Here is a 20,508-nt window from a genome sequence, read left to right on the forward strand (position 1 = left end):
CTATGATGGGTTTTCAAAGTGCTTTGATCCCAAGAACCCCAAATATAGTGATGATGTAGCAAAGGAACCCCATTTCTGAAATATATAGGCATATATATATTTTCACGTATATTTAATATACGCTGTTATATATTGTTATATACACTGTATTGAAAACAGAGCACATTTTTAAAAAATTTCCCGGAAAATAAATGAATACGTTATCAAAATAAATATTAATTATTATTTATTAGTATTAATATTAATAATAATTAATTTTGACAGCTGTAAAAGTACAAAATATTTATTTTCTCTATCCTTGTGAGGGACCTACTTTCTGAAATATAAAGGCAGATATTTATTTTCATGTATAAAGAACCATTCTTACTGTGGAAGATAAATAGTAAGTGTAATATTGTATAAAAAAAAATAAAATAAAAAAAAAATAATAATAATATATATATATATATATATATATATATATATATATATATATATATATATATATATTAAAAAGGAATTATGGCCTTAAATGATTATATACTGTCTTGAAGTCAAAGCACATTATTAAAATGTTTCCTGGAAAATAAATAGAATTCAGGAATATAAAAATTGCTATCATTCTTTGGTATCATTCTTCGCCAAAATGCAATGCATACACATACAGGTCTTATTAAAGCAGAAAAGTCAGGAAGTAAAATGTTCTCATATGATACAACACTATTGGACAAAGTTGAGCAATTAAGGAAGGTCTGAACCAATCAGGTCAACCCCTCAATGAGAGTCTTTGTAAGAAAAGTGTCTTTTTTTTGCAGCAGTGAGACATGTTAAGGTGACATTGACAGGAGACACACGCTCATCCTGCCTCTAGCCATGAGCCCACACTGACCCTCTCTCCTCTTCTTCTTTACACATCTCTGTCTCTGTCACTCCATCATCAACTCTTCTAATCCTCCACTCATTCCCTCTTCCCACTTATGCTTTCCTCCATCCATAATCCCCCTTTTCTTTTTCCATCTTCTGTCTTGTTACTTAGGCTTTTCTCCTCTTCTGCCCCTCTCTCTTCTCGCTCTGTAATTGTCAGTGCGTTGAAAAGAGCCCCACACAGAGAGAAAGTTATCCACCGTAGATTAAATTAAACCCCATCAAGTAGAAAGCAGACACCAAACACCCAATGCAATATTAAAAGGCTGCACACAAGGGGTTGTGTGTGTGCGTGAGTCACTCCCTTCAGTCATTCTTCTGCTTTCTTCTCTGACTAATGTAAATCAATGATGTGAAATGGCTGCTTCCCTCACTACAGCTTCAGTGACAGCAAACAGGCCCAACCACAGACCTGCTGCCGCCAAGGTGATGGATAGGTGAGAGAAAGCTGATACACAGGCGGCTTTCATCCCCTTTCTGTCTGTCTGTCACCCTTTTCCATGTGTCATGATTTCTCTCCTCTCTTTCTTGATCTCTCGTTCTATTTTTGTGATCTAGGCCTCTAATGGTGTACTTGAGGAAGATCACACTTAGCAGAAATGTGATACAACAACCTGAAGATCCCCTTAAATGTCACTAGTACAGAATTTAAAGGTAAAATGCATAAACATGCTGGACTATCTGCTTTTTTTATTCCAGAACAAAAACTACACAAAAGCAAAGTCAAAGCATAACATGACAGCAAAATGCAAAGCAAAACAAAAAGCTAAACTATGGAAGCTTGTTTCCGCCATAGAATTAAAAGATAATTGCAACTTTTTAACTCACAATTCTGACTTTTTTTCCCTCCGAATTTCGAGATATAAACTCGCAATTGCAAGTTATAAAGTCAGAATTGCAAGTTAAAAAAACACTTTTTTTCTCAGAATTGTGAGTTTATATCTCACATTTCTGACTTTTGAAGAAAAGAAAAAAAATGAAAACAAAAACAAAAACAAAAAACTATGAGCAAAACAAAAAGCAAAGCAATAAAACAAACAAAAGCAAAAAAAAAAATCAAAGCAAAAAAAAATCAAAGCGAAACAAAAATCAAAGCCAAAACAAACAAACAAAAGCAAAAAGCAGAGCAAAACAAATACACAAAATAAAACAAATACACAAATCAAAACATGCAAAAGTGGTACAGATTTGACTTCAGTTCATGTAATGCACATTAAGTGCTGCTATCTTCTTGATCTCGATTGCTTCCCTCCCATGACCTTCAGTAATCGCTGAGATCGTGGATTGACCCAGACATGCCACGCGAGTGGTTTCTCTCATTACGCGGCCCACCGCTCGGCGTGATTTATGCTCTTATTCATATTCCATGTGAAGCGCTTTTAATCACCACGCAGCATGCTGATTCTTCACATAACCACTGCAAAGAAGCAATTAATTCCTGCTGCTGCACGGCTTCTTCAACAAGCCAGAAATTAATACAACACTTAAGAAATACTGACTCATTTGTTCGGAGAAGAGAGAAGGAAACGCACATGACGACCTCGCGAGCGATTAACAGCACATCAGCTGCAGAGGACTGACCTGAGAGTGAAAAATAGTATGTATAGTCATGTAGATCACATTTTATTTTATTCGTGGTGTTATGGTGCATTGACTTCCAGTGTAAAACAAGTTTCTTTAATAGGCGTCTTCATACTCAAACGCTGCCTGTTCAGTCATTGACTAGTCTAAGGTTTTGGACACAGGGATACGTTGAGAGGAGACAGGAAATAATCAGGGAGAAGAGAGGGATCAGTACACGATATGAGATGGAATTGAGCTTGCTTCTCTTTCATTGGTTTTCATGTCTGGAGCACTAACCACAGGGCCACTGCTCCAACCTACATTACATTTATCAAAAAAAGATACTGGGTAAAATGTCTGATATGCGCTGTCTCTCTGTCTGGACAGTAGACCTGTCTGGCCTCTGGGGTTTTCTTGTGAAGTGTCCACGCTCCCAGACTTAGATTAATAATTTAGATAGTTGCTGAGCCTGGTAAGACAAGCTGATGACTGCTGGTCCGTGGGGCAATTTAAAAAAAGAAATGGCGAACCACACCAGACCTCCTGCCTGCAATCGTACTGAGCCACGCTGTAAAAATATGAGTGTGTTCTTGAGTGAGACAGTTAGACAGACTGATCGAGCTGGAGTAAAGGCCCGAGTCCGAAATTATCGCAATGCGTTTTTTCGCATTCGTGATTCGGTGGCTCTGAATTGCCAAAACACCATTCAAAATGCTTGCTACGGATGCGAAAAACGCAGAAAATCGAACCTGATACGAATTTTTTTTTTGACGGACGAAAGTTTCGGAGGCAGTGTGCAAGCGTGATTGACATAACGTGAGGTCGTATTTATTTTCGGAAATTTCGGACTCAAGTGTGCAAGGGCCTTAATGCACGTGTTAGTGAGACATATACAGTACCATTCAAAGGTTTGTGGTCAGTATGTTGTGGTCATGAATTAAGAAATCATTAAACTTTTGACATGTAAGAGGTCATTGTAATGTAAAAACATCCTGTTTCAGAACTCAAAACGTCCTTGTTAGTCCAAAAACATATTTTATTGAATCCAAGCTCAGAAAACGACTCGTTTAGAATTTTGTCTCAATATGGCGTTATTATAGTGCAACGAAAGACCGCCTCTGCAGAATCAAATCAAAGCCTACTTCTACATCATCACATCTTTGGCCCCGCCCACTGGTGCGTTAGTGAGAAGAGAGATACAGGATCACTGGATGAAAAATAACATTACATTCCAAAGGATCCTAATGCTAGGAATGTGGTTATTTATTTTCAACATTGTGAATGTCTCACTTGAGCATTATTTGTTTGTTTGGTATATTTCACTGTGGATTCTTTGGTAAATCAGTTTTGCAAACAGTTTTTTTTACTGTAAGATATGGACCTGACAGTAATGCAGCAAGTTTCTATGTTAAATCTAATGCCTGATCGGTGATCAGTGATTTCTGACATGTAATTATTAATGTACAGTCAGACGTTCTTTCTCTCAAAATCGTTTATTGCTGTTTATGCGTCAGTAAATCAAGCCAGTGACTAAACGATCAACCTAACATTGTTTCTCTCAGTGGCATGAAAATAATCTGTTATTTAATTTGTGATTAAATTATATATAGAAAGCGATCAAAGAACACTCCCTTTATATTCGCTGGAGCTGTCAATCACACAGCGTGAGTTTATCAGTGATCCTCGCCACAACTCCCATTATAATCATGCCTCTGTCTACACTGCACAATGAATCTAAATCTAGATCATGAATCTTTTATAAATCATCATTATATAATTATCAAACCAACTGGCATCAGCAAAAAAAATTATATATATATATATATAATTTTTTTGTTCTTTTTTTTTTTTTTGTTCTCAGAACTAACTTCCCTATTTTGAGCCATTTTTTTCAGTCATTGTGCCTGAAAATGTCGTCTTCCCTATTCCATAATTTCCAAAAAGCAGTTTGTGAAATGAATAAATGTCCAATTTTGGAATATTCATTAAACCATTAAAGAAAAATGTACCGCTTCCACTGAGATTCTAAAGTGTGGATCTGATGAGCACTTCACTGTGCCATGAGGCCACAGGAGAGGAGTCATCATATTCATAAATGGCGAAGAACAGTGACATGACTGATGTCGTGGGTCACATGAGAGTGGACTGCTAGTAAAGTACCCACAGGTGTAATTAATCACATTAACCCCGATAACATCTGACAACCAGTGTCACAATACATTTGATCTCCATTTGTGATAAAATCGTGTGAAATTTTGAATGCCAATTGGTTTGATATTTTAAAATGCAATGACATTCAAAGGTTTGAAGGACCACAGTACTTCAGGAACTGGTGATCATTCGAAGTACAGAAATAAGCATGATTTGGGTTTACTCTGTCTCGATTTTAGCAAAAACTTTGCCGCCCTTCCTCTGTTAGTCCAGAAATCAATTCAAGGAGAGTTGCAACCTTCAGGCAGCCTAGTTTTAATTCCATCTGCTATCCCGTCACTGTTTCTATTTCTCATCCGCTCTTCATCCCTTTCTCAGAGTCAATTGATTCCAGAGGCCTTTCAAGCACCCAATTAAACCCCGCTAGACTAGTCCAGTCGGGCTGGTTTAATGAATGCCAGCACAGGCCGCACTATGATTATCTCTCCTTCCCTCTCCCCATCTCGGTATCGCCTTTCCATCCTGAGTAAACTTTAACAAATCATGCTTGGGCCCAAATTAAAATTCATTGATCAATCCATCGGGTAGCTGCGAACCAACATAAAAAAGATAAAAGAGAAAGAGTAAGTAAGTGAAAGATGGAGTGTGTGAGGGAGACAGAGATTGGAAATTAGTTTGGCAAAATCCAATCTCAGGGACATGTAACACAACTGCCAGATCTTATTTAAAAAGCAGGCACGGTCCTATCAACACTTACTCTGGGAACAGATGAGAAAGGGGGGAAAACAGATGAGGAAAGAGGGGATAAACAGCACAGAAATCCCACAAGAGTAATCATCTTACTGACCTTCAAGTGCCCGACCACACACTCACACATGAGCCAGGCAATCAGTCACATGTAAGGGGGAAAACCATGGCTAACTGATTGACACAGAGCTATAGAAAAACTAAAACAGAGGCGCTAGAAGGTGAGTGTGGCGAGGGCGTTCAATGCAAACACAATATAGAGGCTTGCAAAATTTTCTCCTGATCTATAAGGCTGATCTACAAACAAGCACAAGGGCGGTAAAGGTCTTGCTGGACCTTATCAAAGGCCTGACACCTTCATGAAGCCAAATACTGCAGATCTCATTTAACCCTTTAAAAGCGGCTGTGTCGTCGCCGACACATACCAACAAGCTGTATTCATTTTACCGTAACTCTTCAACCGTTTGCACTATCAAAGAGAAGAGGGGATTGGGATTGATTTTTAATGAAACTTGGGAGGCGATTGGCCATTACTCTTTCACGTATCTTAGCATGTGGTGTGTGCGTGTGTGTGCCTATGTATGCATGCATTTATGTGTGTGCGTGTATGAAAAAAGGTGTCCAAATGAAAACTGTGCAACCCAATGTCACAAAATAGACTTGTATATATGTATTATATTTCATTTTTCAACTTTAAAGTGTCAGTTTCTTTCGTTCATGATTTTTCTGTTTTTTTCCTAATAAAAATCAGTACATTTATTCTCGTAAATTTGTCTATTTAAATTCTATTTACAAACTCACCACACACAGTAATGGTCAATAACTGTAAGTTAATTTATTTCTGAAAAAGATGAAACCTTGCACATGAAGATAGCACATTGTTTAAGAATTTTATAGTCAAAAAATCAAAATATGTGAAAAACACCTATTTTAGCTTCAGGTTCTAAAGGGTTAACAGACTGATGCAATCTTTTTGACAAACATGACTAATTTTTACTCATTTATGGAGGATAAACTTAGCAAGCATTGTTCAGAAAAGCAAACATTTGCACGTTTCAAATCTCAGAGACCCAGGAACAGTAATTAGCAGTGTTTGCTAAGGTACCATCACTATTATTACTGCTAATTAGGGTAAGAGATTTGAACAAAATATTAAACTTTGGTGTGTAACTCAAATCACACGGTTAATTCTACATGGATCATACTTCAAATCAGTGTGCTGTTTCTTTTCTAAGTGACTGAACTGGTGATTTTCACCTTGTTTGTTATATTTCTCTCCCCAAAGTGAGTGATTTAAAACACTTCTCCCAATTTATTCAAATCACTTCACTTTAAAGGGATAGGTCACCCAAAAATAAAAATTCTGTCATCATTTACTCATCCTCATATTGTTCCAAACCTGTAAGACTTTCGTTCATCTTCAAAACTCAAATGAAGATCTTTTTGATGAAATTTAAGAAATTTCTGTTCCTCCATAGACAGTCTACGCAACTACCATTTTACTCTTCAAAAAGTTCATAAAGAGATTGTAAAACTAATCCATATGAATTGAGAGGTTTAGTCCAAATTTTCTGAAGAAATATTTCCATATTTGAAGTGATCTATGTATGCACATTGATCAACTCACATACAGTATTTTTTAAACGTCAATAAAAGGCTAAATTAAATCTGTTCAACATATAACACAATCATGTCTCAGTGAAGGGACAGAAATTTCATTAAAAACATCTTTATTTGCGTTTTAAAATTGGACGTACTGTAAGTCTTCTGGGTTAAGAAAGACATGCGGGTGCATAACTGAAGGCAGAACTTTTATTTTTGGCTGAAATATCCCGTTATTGGTCTATCAACTAAAACCTTAGCAATCCCCCAGAATTCCCTTGCAAATCCATAGAAACACACTAAAACCACTCAGAACATCTTAGCATCTGGCAACACCAAGGCATCACGGCAGCACGGTTTGTGTGGACAAGCTCCGCAGAAAATGGGAAAATCTAGTAAATACAGCTGTTTTCAAAATGTTCATTTTAAAGCAGGGTTCCTCAGACTCGGTCCTGGAGGGCCGCTGTCCTGCAGAGTTTAGCTCCAACACTGATCAAACACACCTGAGCAAGCTAATCAATGTCTTCAGGATCACTAGAAACTCACAGCTAGGTGTGTTTGATCAGGGTTGGAGCTAAACTGTGCAAGACAGTGGCCCTCCAGGACCGAGTTTGAGGAACCCTGTTTTAAAGACATGAAATGTTTTCATTTCAAGAATTCTGTTCTCGCCCCAAGATGCGCCCCGTGGCATGAGTTTTGAGTGACGTTTGTGCAGGGAGAGGAAGATCACTGCACTTTTTGTAACTTTTCCTCAAGCACTTGCTTTATTTGATGATGTTAACAAGGCGAGGGGTGATACTGGATCGGTGTTGCTCTGAGCCATTTTTATTGGAGTGTCAAGTCAACCTCGCAGCTCCTAAAGGAGTCCTTTAGACTAGAGCACTGCCGCGGTGTCAAGGTAACAGTCAGTCTCAGCGGGAAAGCACTGTAATTACCCAAATCACACCGCGTGTTCTTACAGCACTAATCCCTGTCAGTCAAACACAGTCATTAAGCCTCCCTTTTTACCCTCGCGCATTCATTTTGTTTCTTTTATTACGGGCTCACTTTCATCTCACGCTCTTGCGTTTTATCTGTTTTCCACAGTCTTTAGCGTGCGAGAATTAAACCTACTGCCTTTTCATTGTACGCTGGTAATAAACACAACAAGAGCACCATTAAACTCACTTAATGCTAGCAGAACTTGTCCGAGAGCGTGAAATTGATTTGACTGTAGAGAATTGGTTGGAAAATCGGTTCACGGCGCATTCGCGTACACGATAGCATCTCTCGGGAAGGTGAAATGAGAAGGCTCACATCCCGACGACAATCATTAACAAGTAGACTAGCAACTTGACAGACATACCATCACTCGATTTAGATTTGTCCCCAGGCTCTGCTTTTTCTGTCGTTCTCACACGTCAACAATCCTACGTCGCTAAACAAGTGTACACACAAGCCTCTGCGTGAGGCGTTCTTTTAAACGTGATTATGGCAGTCACTTAAAGCTGCAACATATCAGATATCGCTAATATTTGACAGCTGCATCAGTTTATATTTACTAGTCCCAGCAGAGGATGAAATATCTCCCTCCCTCCCTCTCTCTCTTCCGCCCTCTACATCACATTAATTTTCAATTCTCTTTCTTCTTATAAAGGCCATTTCAGAGCAGAGGAAGGGTGAGTGCAATCATTGCAAAGTTTTTATCTTTACACATTTATTATGTCCTTTGGTTCACCTGGCTTTGGCAAGACAGCACAAGTCTAGGCTCAGGTCTACATACTGTCAAATACGGCCTTCACTGGGAATTACTGAATTAATTTCGCAGTCCATGAGTCAAACGTACCATTCAGTTAAATATTTAGTTCACTCAAAACCATTCACTCTTGAAAAACTGAAAAAGCTTGCTGAAAAAACAAGCTTTGCCCTCAGACAGGACACACAAGCCCTCAAAATCACACACACTACAACATAGTCTAACACACTGGTGCAATAAATTCAAAACAACATTTCCAAAACTGGTAAGTTATGTAGCTTGTGGTTCCCCCCCTCACAAACCTTTTCACATGATGAACACAAAAGACACAACCAGTGGATACATTGGCACATTTTTATTCATTCATGTACTACAAAGTACAACACACACACAACAAAACAAAACAAACATTTTTTCCGTTTTACTTTTTTTTTTTATTCTCTCCTCTAAAAAATGTGTTATATTTACTTACAGTAGGATGAGTGTGACCATCATATGACAGTAAAAGAGCCACACAAACCTTATTCTAATATGGAATTGTATTGGAATGGTAAAGAGTGTTGGGACGTGACAGGAGGGCCTCCACTCAAGGATACAATATGATGAACACATATGGTTGAAATACCATAATTTGCCTAGAAAGATAACATTCTGGGAGTCAAGACTATAAAGGAGAAAGAAAACTCTGCATCCACTTTGTGTGACTGTACGACTGCTGGCCTTTCCTTGCAAGAAAATAAACCTCATCAAAGACTATTGGGAATATTTGTCTTTTATTCAGTGATAGAATTTTGTTTGCCACCACACCTCCCTGAAGGTTTTCAGTAAAGTTGAAGTTGACGGTAAAGCAACTCAAATTTGGCCTTACTCGTAGCCCAGCCTCCCTCATAGTCATACCATTGATAAAGACATGTGCAACTAGAGTGGCTTGAATTTCATCTGAGACTGCTTGTCTTCTTGCCCTTCGTCCTCCTCCTTATCCCTCCTCAATCTCTTCCTTCATGTCTTTCTGGATCCATTGTTCCAAAACGCAATAAACTGATTTGGGCCCTTTTATATATCTATTGAAGGTTCTGATTGATGTGTGTTAAATTTTGACTCTTAGTGTTTCCACTTGGGTAATTGCGTGCTAACTGAACTGAAGCTGTGCTGACTTGAGTGAACAATATTGAGTGCTAGTGCTTTCTAAATGACAACATGGTCTAGGAAATGAGAAATGAAGGGATTTGTGTGTAGAGTTTTGCAGTGACAGTTCAACAAATCTGACTCATGTGTCAAAACAGGGAATAGTGTTTATAGTTTAGTGAAATGGGTGTGCTTTTTGATAAATGGCGTTATGGTTTTGAAATTTTAGTTCAAAAGCCTGGTTATAGTGTTTAATCAAACAAGAAAAACTGTAATATCTAATCTTGTACTAGATAGCAATGAAAATAAATGGAGCGTAAATTGAGGTAAACTAATTTTTATTGTGATTACTGATTAGTAAAAAAAAATTAAAACATTAAAATAAAAAACGACATTTTGAGTGTCTGCTCTGGAGTTCCAGAAGAGATCCCAATTGTATCAAGATATTTGCTCAAATCTGCAAATCAAAATCAGAGAAATCTGATTTTAACAACCCAATCTCATAAGAATTCCTAAGAATTGTACAAGCTGGTGATTTTGTAGGGATTCTTACAATCTGACTTGTATGAAAATATACGATTTATAGATAAAACCTCACCATGAAACTTAATTTTTGGGGTATATCAGCAGGTTGTATGAAAAAAATGTAATTCACCAATTCAAATGAATTCACCACCAGTTCAAATCACAAAATACTTACATGTAGTTTATTCCTGTGATCAAAGCTGAATTTTCTGCATCATTACTCCAGTCTTCAGTGTCACATGATCCTTCAGTTCAGAAATCATTCTAATATGATGATGTGATGCTCAAGAAACATTTCTTATTATTATAAATGTTCATATTTCTGTGGAAACTGGCTTACTTTTGTCAGGATTGATTAATAGAAAGTTTAAAAGTACAGCATTTATTTGAAATATAAATCTTTTGTAACATTATTAATTACTCAGCTGTCACTTTTGATGAATTCAATGCATTCTTGCAAGTATTAATTGACGCGCGAGAACAAACCTCATTGGTTCTTGTTGAAGCTCAAACGTGCTGCGTAACACAAGAATGAACCTCATTGGTTCTTGCAGAAGAACATGCTTGACCTTCTGTTTACCACAACTGATGTGCGAGTTGTTGAATGTTTATATGTGAATAAAAGCCTAAATTAAATCTGCTCATCATATAAAGCGATCATGTCTCTTCAGAAAATATTTGACTAAACTGCTCAATTCATAGAGTTTTACAATCTCTTTATAAACCAAAAAAAACAAGTTTCAGTTGCGTGGACTGTCAAAGCAGGGACAGTTGTGTTCCGAAGATGAATGAAAGTCTCACAGGTTTGCAATGACATGAGGGTGAGTAATTAATGACATAATTACAATTTTTGGGTGAACACTTCAGTGTGTATTTGATTTTGCCTGTTTTCTCTGTTAAATTATTTTCTGTGGTAATTGACAATGTGCAAAACATAAAACCTTTCTCCTAAATTACATTTAACATGAAAGCCATGTTCATATAAGTGATTAACTGCATCAGATAAGTCTAAATTTTAAAAATGCAGAAAGGTTTAAGAGACCGTTAGATTTAGGTGACAGAAAACATTAAGGGGAAAAAAGAGAGAAAGTGATTACGTAACTAGCAATTTGCAGTTGGATGTGTAAACCACCTTTCTTATTGGCAGTTTAATCAGTGTATATTTTTAAACGAAAAAAGATAACTAAGTAAACCCACACACACGAACATGAGCTTCTTTTCTGGCCCAATTTTGTAGAGCTCTCCCATTGTTAAATTAACTTTCTCTGTGTCATTCAGACCTCATGACCAACACAATTAGCCTTTCACACAAATTTGGAGAAAATTGGAACTGATCAAGCAGAATTAAACAAAATGACTTAAAATGCCTCAGCTATTCAGAAAGCTGTATTAGGTCAGGCTTATCTACTTGTGAGATAGTTTTACTGGTGGAACTAAATTGTAGGCATGTTAAGAGAAAAGGCCAGAATAGAGGGCCTGTAAAGAAGTGGGTAGATAAGCAGGGAAACGAGTGAACGCAGTGATGTGTGAAATGAGAGAGAGCTCAGACGGACTTCACAAGGTGGCTTAAAGCCATGATGGGAGGAAAAAAGAAAAAGAGAGAGAGAAAGCTTGAATCTCTCAAGATTAAATATTCAAAGATGTTTCGACATGATAAAGAATGGCTTTTGTTGAAGCATTTGACTATGTTATCACTATTTTCGCTTTTCATAATACTTGATTGTGATTGGACGACTGCGGCATTATGCAAATATTTCTGTCTAATGACACTGTATAATTGATAAAACAGTGATACAATTTCAAGTTTATTTTTTCAAAAACAATGCTGAAAAAAGTTTTTGCATTGTAACATTTACATTGTAACAGCGAATTCTGATTGAAACTCAAGCATTGCAGATGATGCAATTGAGACTCCCTAGACGTTCAAATACTTATATATTTGCATATATTGTAATATTTTACAATAAACTTCAAATATAATGCTGTTCTATGCTATATTCAAGTTTATATTGTATATTGTCACTTTTCCCATTTCATTAAGTTGCAGTCACATTTCAGCAAAATTGCGCTCGCAAAAAGGTCCACTGTCTTCTGTCAATAATGTAGCGAATCACTTTCAAACCGAGCAGCTTTCTGTTGCTCAACAAAGTGAACCCGCATGACCAAACCGAAACCCTTGCAGAATCAGCATGAGAAAATCTTTCGCCCTCACATGAAATTCCAGATTCCAATTGAAATGAATCATGAGACGAGTAGTACAAGTGAACTGTATTTGTAACAAAACAAAACAAAATGATGAAATAATTATTTCTTACTTAAACTCCTTCAGTATGACAGAAGATCGATCTGGTCTCTCTGGGTTTATTTTGCCCTAATAACCTGCGTACTAACTTGGGACTTAACCCTCTATGTCCCCCATGTGTGTTTCCTGCTCTTCTCTTAAGGCAAAAGTGTTCTCTCACTGCCAGACTGAGCTACGTACCGAAATACACATGCAAAGACAAGCACTTGCTATATGCAAGTATGCATGCATAACGAAAAAGCTACTGACTCAGCAAAGGACAATCCAGTGGAAACTATAAGAGATGCAAATGAAGAGGAAGCACCCAATAGCCCTGAGCTTTCCACATGGCCGGAGTGAGTGTGTGTGTGTGTGTGTGTGTGTGTGTGTGTGTGTGTGTGTGTGTGTGTGTGTGTGTGTGTGTACCTGTTTTTCTATCCCGGTGGGGACTTCAACCTGAATGCACACAGACTCCTGGGGACTCGTGTCACAGTGGGGACCTAAATAGAGGTCCCCATGGGTAAACAAGCTTATAAATCATACAGAATGAGTTTTTTTGGAAATGTAAAAATGCAGAAAGTTTCCTGTGATGGGTAGGTTTAGGGGTAGGGTTAGTGTAAGGAGATAGAATATACCGTTTGTACAGTATAAAAACCATTAAGTCTATGGAGAGTCCCCACAAAGATAGTAAACCAGACTGTGTGTGTGTGTGTGCGTGTGTGCGTGTGTGAGAGAGAGCGAAGCACTGGATAACTTCATATGCCTGCGTACCTGTGGTAAGCATGGAATATTTCAACAAACAAGGAACAGACCTTCTGTATGAGCTCCTGTGTGTGTGTGTGTGTGTGTGTATAAAGCCAAGCCCTGACTGATGTTCCATTCTGAAAACATTTATGTTGACCTGCTAATGACAACCATGCTGCTGTTCAAAGAGAGCACTAAAGAAACATAGAAAGACACAGAATTCAAACACACACTTACAAATAAATGTTTCAATTAGGACCAAAAGGGCTTTACCAGTATGATGTCACTGGAGAACTTTTTTAATTTCAACAAAGAACTTATTATTCTCGAGTTCTTTAGAAAACCATCTATGTGGTGTTTTAAAGAACTCAAATGAATACGGTAATCTAAAAAGCTTAAAATGTAACATTAAGAAATATTAAACATCAAGAATCTTCAAACAACCACTGATACCCCCTATCTAACAAAATGCAATGCAATTGCTTGTTACCAAGAATTTACCATGTCAAATACTGTAGCTACGTTTACATGCAACCAAAAAATTCATTAGTAATCGAACTGATGGCTCAATCAGACTGAAAACCCATGCAAACACCTCAATAGATTTAATTGAGCATTATTCAAATTAAATTTAGATTTTGTTGGAAGGGAGGGTGTAGACATGAATCAATCAAATCAATAAGAACCAGTTAAAGGGTACAAAAATTAGTGATGGGAAGTTCGGCTCTTTTCAGAGAGCCGGCTCTTTTGGCTCAGCTCCCAAAGAAGAGCCGACTCTTTCGACTCCCGAAAGGCTCTTAATTTAGGATTTTTTGTAGGCCTTTATTTTACCATAACTTTGCAAAAATGAATGGTTTGTGTGTTGAAAACCCTTTCATGTGCAGTGTTTTTATGCATTTATTGCACAAATTAACAACAAAACAGCAAATAAACAGCTCTGTTGTCATTGAATGCAAGTTTTTTAAACCTAGGGATCCTATATAAAGCGACGAGAATACTTTTTGTGCGCAAAAACAAACAAAAATAACGACTTTATTCCACTATTAATTTCCTTCTCTCTGGGCCTCGAGTCTTTTCACGTAGTGTTTTTGCGCAGCGTGTCAGTGTTGTACGACACACGCATCACACACATGACCAGCGTCGGCCAATAGTGAGCCTACGTGGTGACGTGTAACACAGACACGCTGCGCAAAAACACTACGTGAACTAACTCGAGGCCCAGAGAGAAGGAAATGAATAGTGGAATAAAGTCGTTATTTTTGTTAGTTTTTGCGCACAAAAAGTATTCTCGTCGCTTGATATACTTAACATTGAGCCACTGTAGTCACTTAGACTATATTAACGATCTCTTTAATAACTTTTCTGGGCCAGCAAGTTTCAATCCCTTATAAGCCTATGGAGAAGTGATCCAGCTCTCAAATTTAATCAAAAATATCGTCATTTGTGTTCCGAAGATGAACGTAGGTCTTACGGGGTTGAAACAACATGAGGGTGAGTAATTACTGACAGAATTTTCATTTTTGGGTGAACTAACCCTTTAACGTTGTTACGACTCATTAACTTGCAGTGGAGTGCTGCTTCGCTTCACCCACCTCTCTGTTTTTACATAATGGTATGATCCCATATCCTCACATCTGATTGGCCGCGATGCGATTGCTGACCAATCAAAACAAAGTTCTGCCTTGAGGAAAGCAGAGAAAGGAAAAAAACTGGGAGCCGGCTCTCACTCGATGCGAGCCGGCTCTTCTGATTCACTACAAAGCATCGGCTCTCAGAGCCGCATCTTTTGCGCATGACACATCACTAACAAAAATACCTTGCGCGCATACGCAGTGCCGTGATGCATATGCTTATATGCTTTACATCTTACGAATGTTCGTTTGTTTATTTATGTTGTATGAACTGCAGTGGTGGAGACTAAATATTTGCTGAAAAGCTCTACTTAAATACAGTATATGTTAGCTATCTTTTTAGATATATCATCAAGGTAAAAATGACAATGACAAAAATGACAGTTAATGAATGAAACATTTATTATTATTATTATTATTATTATTATTATATAAAACAAGAATTATTTTTTACATAAAAACTTAACGGAGTCAAAACTGTACTTCTCAATACATCAATTAATTTCCTCTTCACAAACTAGGGACAGCACCTTGTCATCATCACGATATGACTAGTGTATTGAAACAAACACACACAAGCTTCCAGGAAATATGGTCTGTACACACACGTACATGTCCCAGTACAGACACGCACACACCCCCACACACTCCTGCTGTTGAGCAAATAGAGTGTAACGGGTGAAGAGCTCTTGAATGCTGAGCTCCAGCTACCTGCTGTGCACTTCAATTCCAGAACAAGACTGGAGGAGGAAAGAGAAAAGAGGGCATCTGCCCTCACCTCTGCACTTTGTGTATACCAAACAAAGACTAATAAAACCCCTATTTCCTAAAACTTGGAAGTTTCGGAAGCTGAAATCCTGGGTCAAGCCTGGTCTGTTCTGCCTGGGCGACTCCGAGAGCTGGTAGTAAGCTGTACCGCTCCATGTATGAATAGGGTAATCGTGAGTGTTTCCTGGTTTGGAACGTCACTTGCCTGAACAGTTGCATCTTTGTGGTTCCATTATAAGATATGTTATACTGGCAAGTTTCTTTATGTAAATCCATATTGTCTTGTATTATTAAGCTACATTTTCCTGCAATGTCTTGTACGGTTCTTTATCGTTATTGTCAGTGTTGGGGGTAACGCATTATCGGATTACTTTTAGTAAAGTTACACATGATAAATTTAAGTTACTTTTTTTAAAAGTAATGCACTTTACTTTTCAGTTTAATTAATTTGCCTAAACATTTTTTAAACTACTGAATTAAAATCCTGTCTTTCATAACGTAGTCTCTTAGACATGCACACTCATGCATGTGCGGGAACAGACAAAAAGTACAAAAGTAACCAAACACATTACTTGAGCTGCACGGGTCAACCGGCCATAAATCAGATGTTAGTTTTATTTTGCCTGATCTCTATTTTGGACTTGCAATCATTTCCCAAAATGTCAATTGTGTGGAAATAGACATTAACACAGGCCAGAGACCGGACACGCTGAAGACAGACGCAGAGAAGAGAACAGAGACATGCCAGCATAGCAAATGTACGGCACGGCAAGCTCACATGATGCTCGAAATATAGGAAAAATAGAAAAATATAAATATTGAATTGGGGGTGTATATGAATGTATCTCTGAAGGGAACTGACTGTCTTCACAAAACTTTCAATGGCATTTTCTTTTCCTCTTATTTCCTGTATAAAGCAGTGTTTATAAGCAAAGCGCTGCTTTGTGTACAGCGATACCCAAAGAATCCGCTGCTGTCCTATAAGCGCCACCTACTGTCAGAGAATGAATTTGCATTTTCATTCAGTCCATTTGCTGGTTTTTGTTTTTTGCAGGCATGTCTTATGTAGCATAATTTCACAAATCTAAAGTCAGACCATTCTGTTTTTGCTTTAAATCTTGAAATTATTACAATCAAATTTAAATCAAAAACAACTGCTAATGCTAGCATCTTTGTGTGGATCATGGTGAAAATGCAGTGGTTGCCTCTAAATTCAGATGACTACAGATATTTATTCATTTTTTGATTAAGGCCAGTTTGGTATGTTATTGAGCAAATAAACAAAACTAAATCTGCTTAAAAAAAAAAAAAAAAAGCAACCGGTATTGGAACCTGCCAATTTGCTTGTAAAAAATAAATAAATAAATCAGAATCAGTCATGAAAAATCATGATCGGTGCATCACTACTTTCAACTTTCTATAAAAAGATTTGTACAGTAGGTAACGTAACATAATGTGAAGAAATATTTTGTATAGCATACATCACTATATATAACAATATTCTAAGTGTGTTTTTTAAAAGAAAATGAAGGTGTGTTAAATAAGCAATGTTGTTGAATGCATTACTGCGTTTCACCTTCATTTCATGAACTGCTGTGTAATAATAAAACTTTTGCTAAACATTCTATAAGGCCTAGGCAAAGGCACTTAAATGCACAATGACTGCTCAAGTAAATGGCTCAAAAACATTTACCTGGAACTGATTGCCCATGAGCAAAGAGAGCAGATTTCACACTGTGCACTTGTGTGTCCTGAACCAGACAAACCGACAGCAAATTGAGATGAATGAGAATGCTGACAGATCACTTAATCCAGATATTATAGCCCTCCTTAATAAAACACACAAACACTTTTCTCTCCATCTTTATATCTGTAGTGTTTTTTTGGTGGAGCACTTCATGTTTTCTGTGACCCACACCTTCATTCTTCTCCTCAAATGACCTGCAAGCCCTATTGAAGTCCATTTACGTCAGTGTGATTGTGTGTCTTCCCTTTTAAAATATTTAAGATGTTTCTGCCGTTAGTGTTCACTGCTGAGGTGTGCCCTGAGCACATGAGTGTGTTACAGTACACAGCTATGCTTTGCTTACTTTTAGCTATGAAACACTTAGGAGACATTATATGTTGCATTATTCACGAATCTTTGCAGAAACCCCCTGAAATCTTTCACAAATGCAGGTCTGCACATGTACATTGTAAATCTACACTGCATAAACATGTTATTAATGGATTCCTGTTGCAGAAGTTTAACCGCTGACTTTGGTGTGTCACATATTTATCCAAACACTACAAATTATATTTTCTCTGAGGCATAATGTCAAAGTGGTATAACCATCATGAGATTGTAAAGAAGAAGTGTCTTTGGAATTCTTGAGGGAAAAAAAAGAAAAGAGGAAGATGGGGCGTTTTAAAATATTCATTAGAACTGAAAAACTTTTGCCAGACAAATTAAAGTCAGTGTGGTGTATAACATGCAGAAACATGCAGAAAACCATTTTAGTTTTAATGTCAAAACAAATATAAAACAGGAAATTACAGAAAGGATTAAATGTTCTTTTGAAAAGATAGTTGAAAACTTTTTTGAAAATAATGCTAGTTGTTGTGTATACAATGAAAATAATTTAACTGCAAGCAGCGACGACGGGCCCACTATGACCATGAACTACAACAGCCACATTGTCACGGGTGGTTGCTGGCAGACAGATGAGGGAGACGGATACGATTAAGGACAAAGGTTTATTTACAATAGTTCCAACAGAATGGCAAACGGAGAGCAACACACATACACTTAACATAGACAATACCGGACACTGACCTGAAACAGAACTGAACATGCAGGTGTTAATGATGGTGACTGATGAGTGTGATTAGTGTCTGTGTGTTACAGGTGAGGCTTCCTCTCCGCTTCCTCCGGATCACCAGAATATTGACCGTTGCTATTCAGACTACAATTCCAATAGGCCCTCAGACCTGGGACTGATTGCGCACGCACCTGCAGTTCATCACACACACACACTATTTAAGCACACCACACACACCACCATTGCGAAGTCTTGATTTGCTAAGGTTGCCAATTCTGAGCGTTTCTACTGTGGACTGTTATTCTGTGTTCGATCTTGGACTGTTTCCCGTTGTTTGATTCTCTGCTGCCCGCCTCGATCATTGCCTGTCTATTGGATTGTGATTGTCAGCCGCCTGCCCAGACCTCTTGCCTGTCCTTTTGAACCGCGTATGTTTGCTGCCTGCCTCGACCTAAGCCTGTCCCTGTTTACGATTCTGTATTGCCTTTTCCATTGCCCCTGCTGTGTCTCGCCCCGGGAATTGTTTGACTCTGACCAAAATAAAGCTGCAGATGGATTCTCACTCCGCGTTACACCGTGACATCAAATGAGTGATGAAGGCAGGTGTTGACAAAACATAAGTCCATGTGGTGTGAGAGTGTGACACACATCCATGAGATAATTTAAATAGGATGTTATAGGTCACTTTCAAATGAGTGTGAAGTTATCATTTGTCATGTGCATCAGTATCAAGTCCATAAGATACTGTCACAATCTAATAAAAGCACCAAAGGGAGTGGAAAGTTGTGGGGCACAAAGGCATGCTTTTTTGGGTGGTAAATAATGGAGCAAATACCAAAACTTAGTAAATCACGTTGCATGATTCCTTTAAACTCTCACTTTCCATAAAGTTAGGTCTGACAGGGAAACTCTTACAAATGCATATGCAATACGTAGTTGTTGTTTTTTTTCATGCCAAAAGAATAAAAAAAACTTGTAAAAAATGGTACAAAAATCTTTTTAAATGTAAGAATGTGGCACGTTTTAAAACATTTTTGTGCATTGACCTAAAAGCGAATGTTGCATTTTCCTTTAAGCAACATATATTTTTATGTTTATTTGTATAATACTTTTCAAAATACATGTTTCAAAGCAACTTTACAGAAGAGCCAAAGGTGAATGTGTCAAGGGCTAAATAAATAAATAGACTCACAAACACACACACACTTGCTCAAAAATGTGCGTGTGATGGTGTCAGTGGCCTTTTTACAGTAAGTGTGTTTGTGTGAGCAATTAGACACAGTGCCCCATTTACAGCAGCAGAGGAATTCAGCCCAGGCAGAGCAAACACTTGCTGAACAGGATTCTCAACAGCACATTACTAGAAAGTGTGTGGTCAAAAACAGAGAACAGTCAGTACGTAAGACCATGAGCCAAATCAGAAGACAGAAAAGACAAAGTGATAATGTCTTTCTGAAACCAGAATGAGGAAAATAAATGATTCATAAAAGAAGAAACATTCAATAAACAGCCTACAGAAGATTCTGTGAGGATTCACAAACTCCTCTATGGATAAAAAGACGTTGTCAATATGTCACACGGTGTCTCACGACACTAGAAAGGTCAGAGGTCAATTATGGGAATGACCTTAATACAACAACAAAGCAGTGGCAGAGGTCAGAAATCTCTGTCAGAAATCTTATGCTTGTACATTCATTAGCAATCTGTTTTGTTTCTCAATTTGAAAAAATCGTGATTCTCAATTTATCCAGAATTGTGCAGATCTACATCCTTACTGAATAAAAGTATTAATATATATTTTTTAAAATCTTACTGACCCCAAACTTTTGCATCCAAATGACAAATACCTAGAATTTGATCTGACTGATTCGAGAGAATAAACATTTAAAGAAGAAAATAATTGTAATCAAGATTTCACACCACTTCTGAATG

General features: G+C 37.6%; 1 protein-coding gene across 9 annotated transcripts in view; it reads right to left on the minus strand.

Annotated features, from left to right (window-relative positions):
• Positions 1-20,508, minus strand: part of sulf2b (sulfatase 2b) — a 137,992-nt gene that overhangs the window by 110,004 nt on the left and 7,480 nt on the right. The window lies entirely within an intron of this gene.

This window comes from Abramis brama (genome assembly GCF_963993115.1).
Source record: "Abramis brama genome assembly, chromosome: 22".
NCBI classification, from domain to species: domain Eukaryota; kingdom Metazoa; phylum Chordata; class Actinopteri; order Cypriniformes; family Leuciscidae; genus Abramis; species Abramis brama.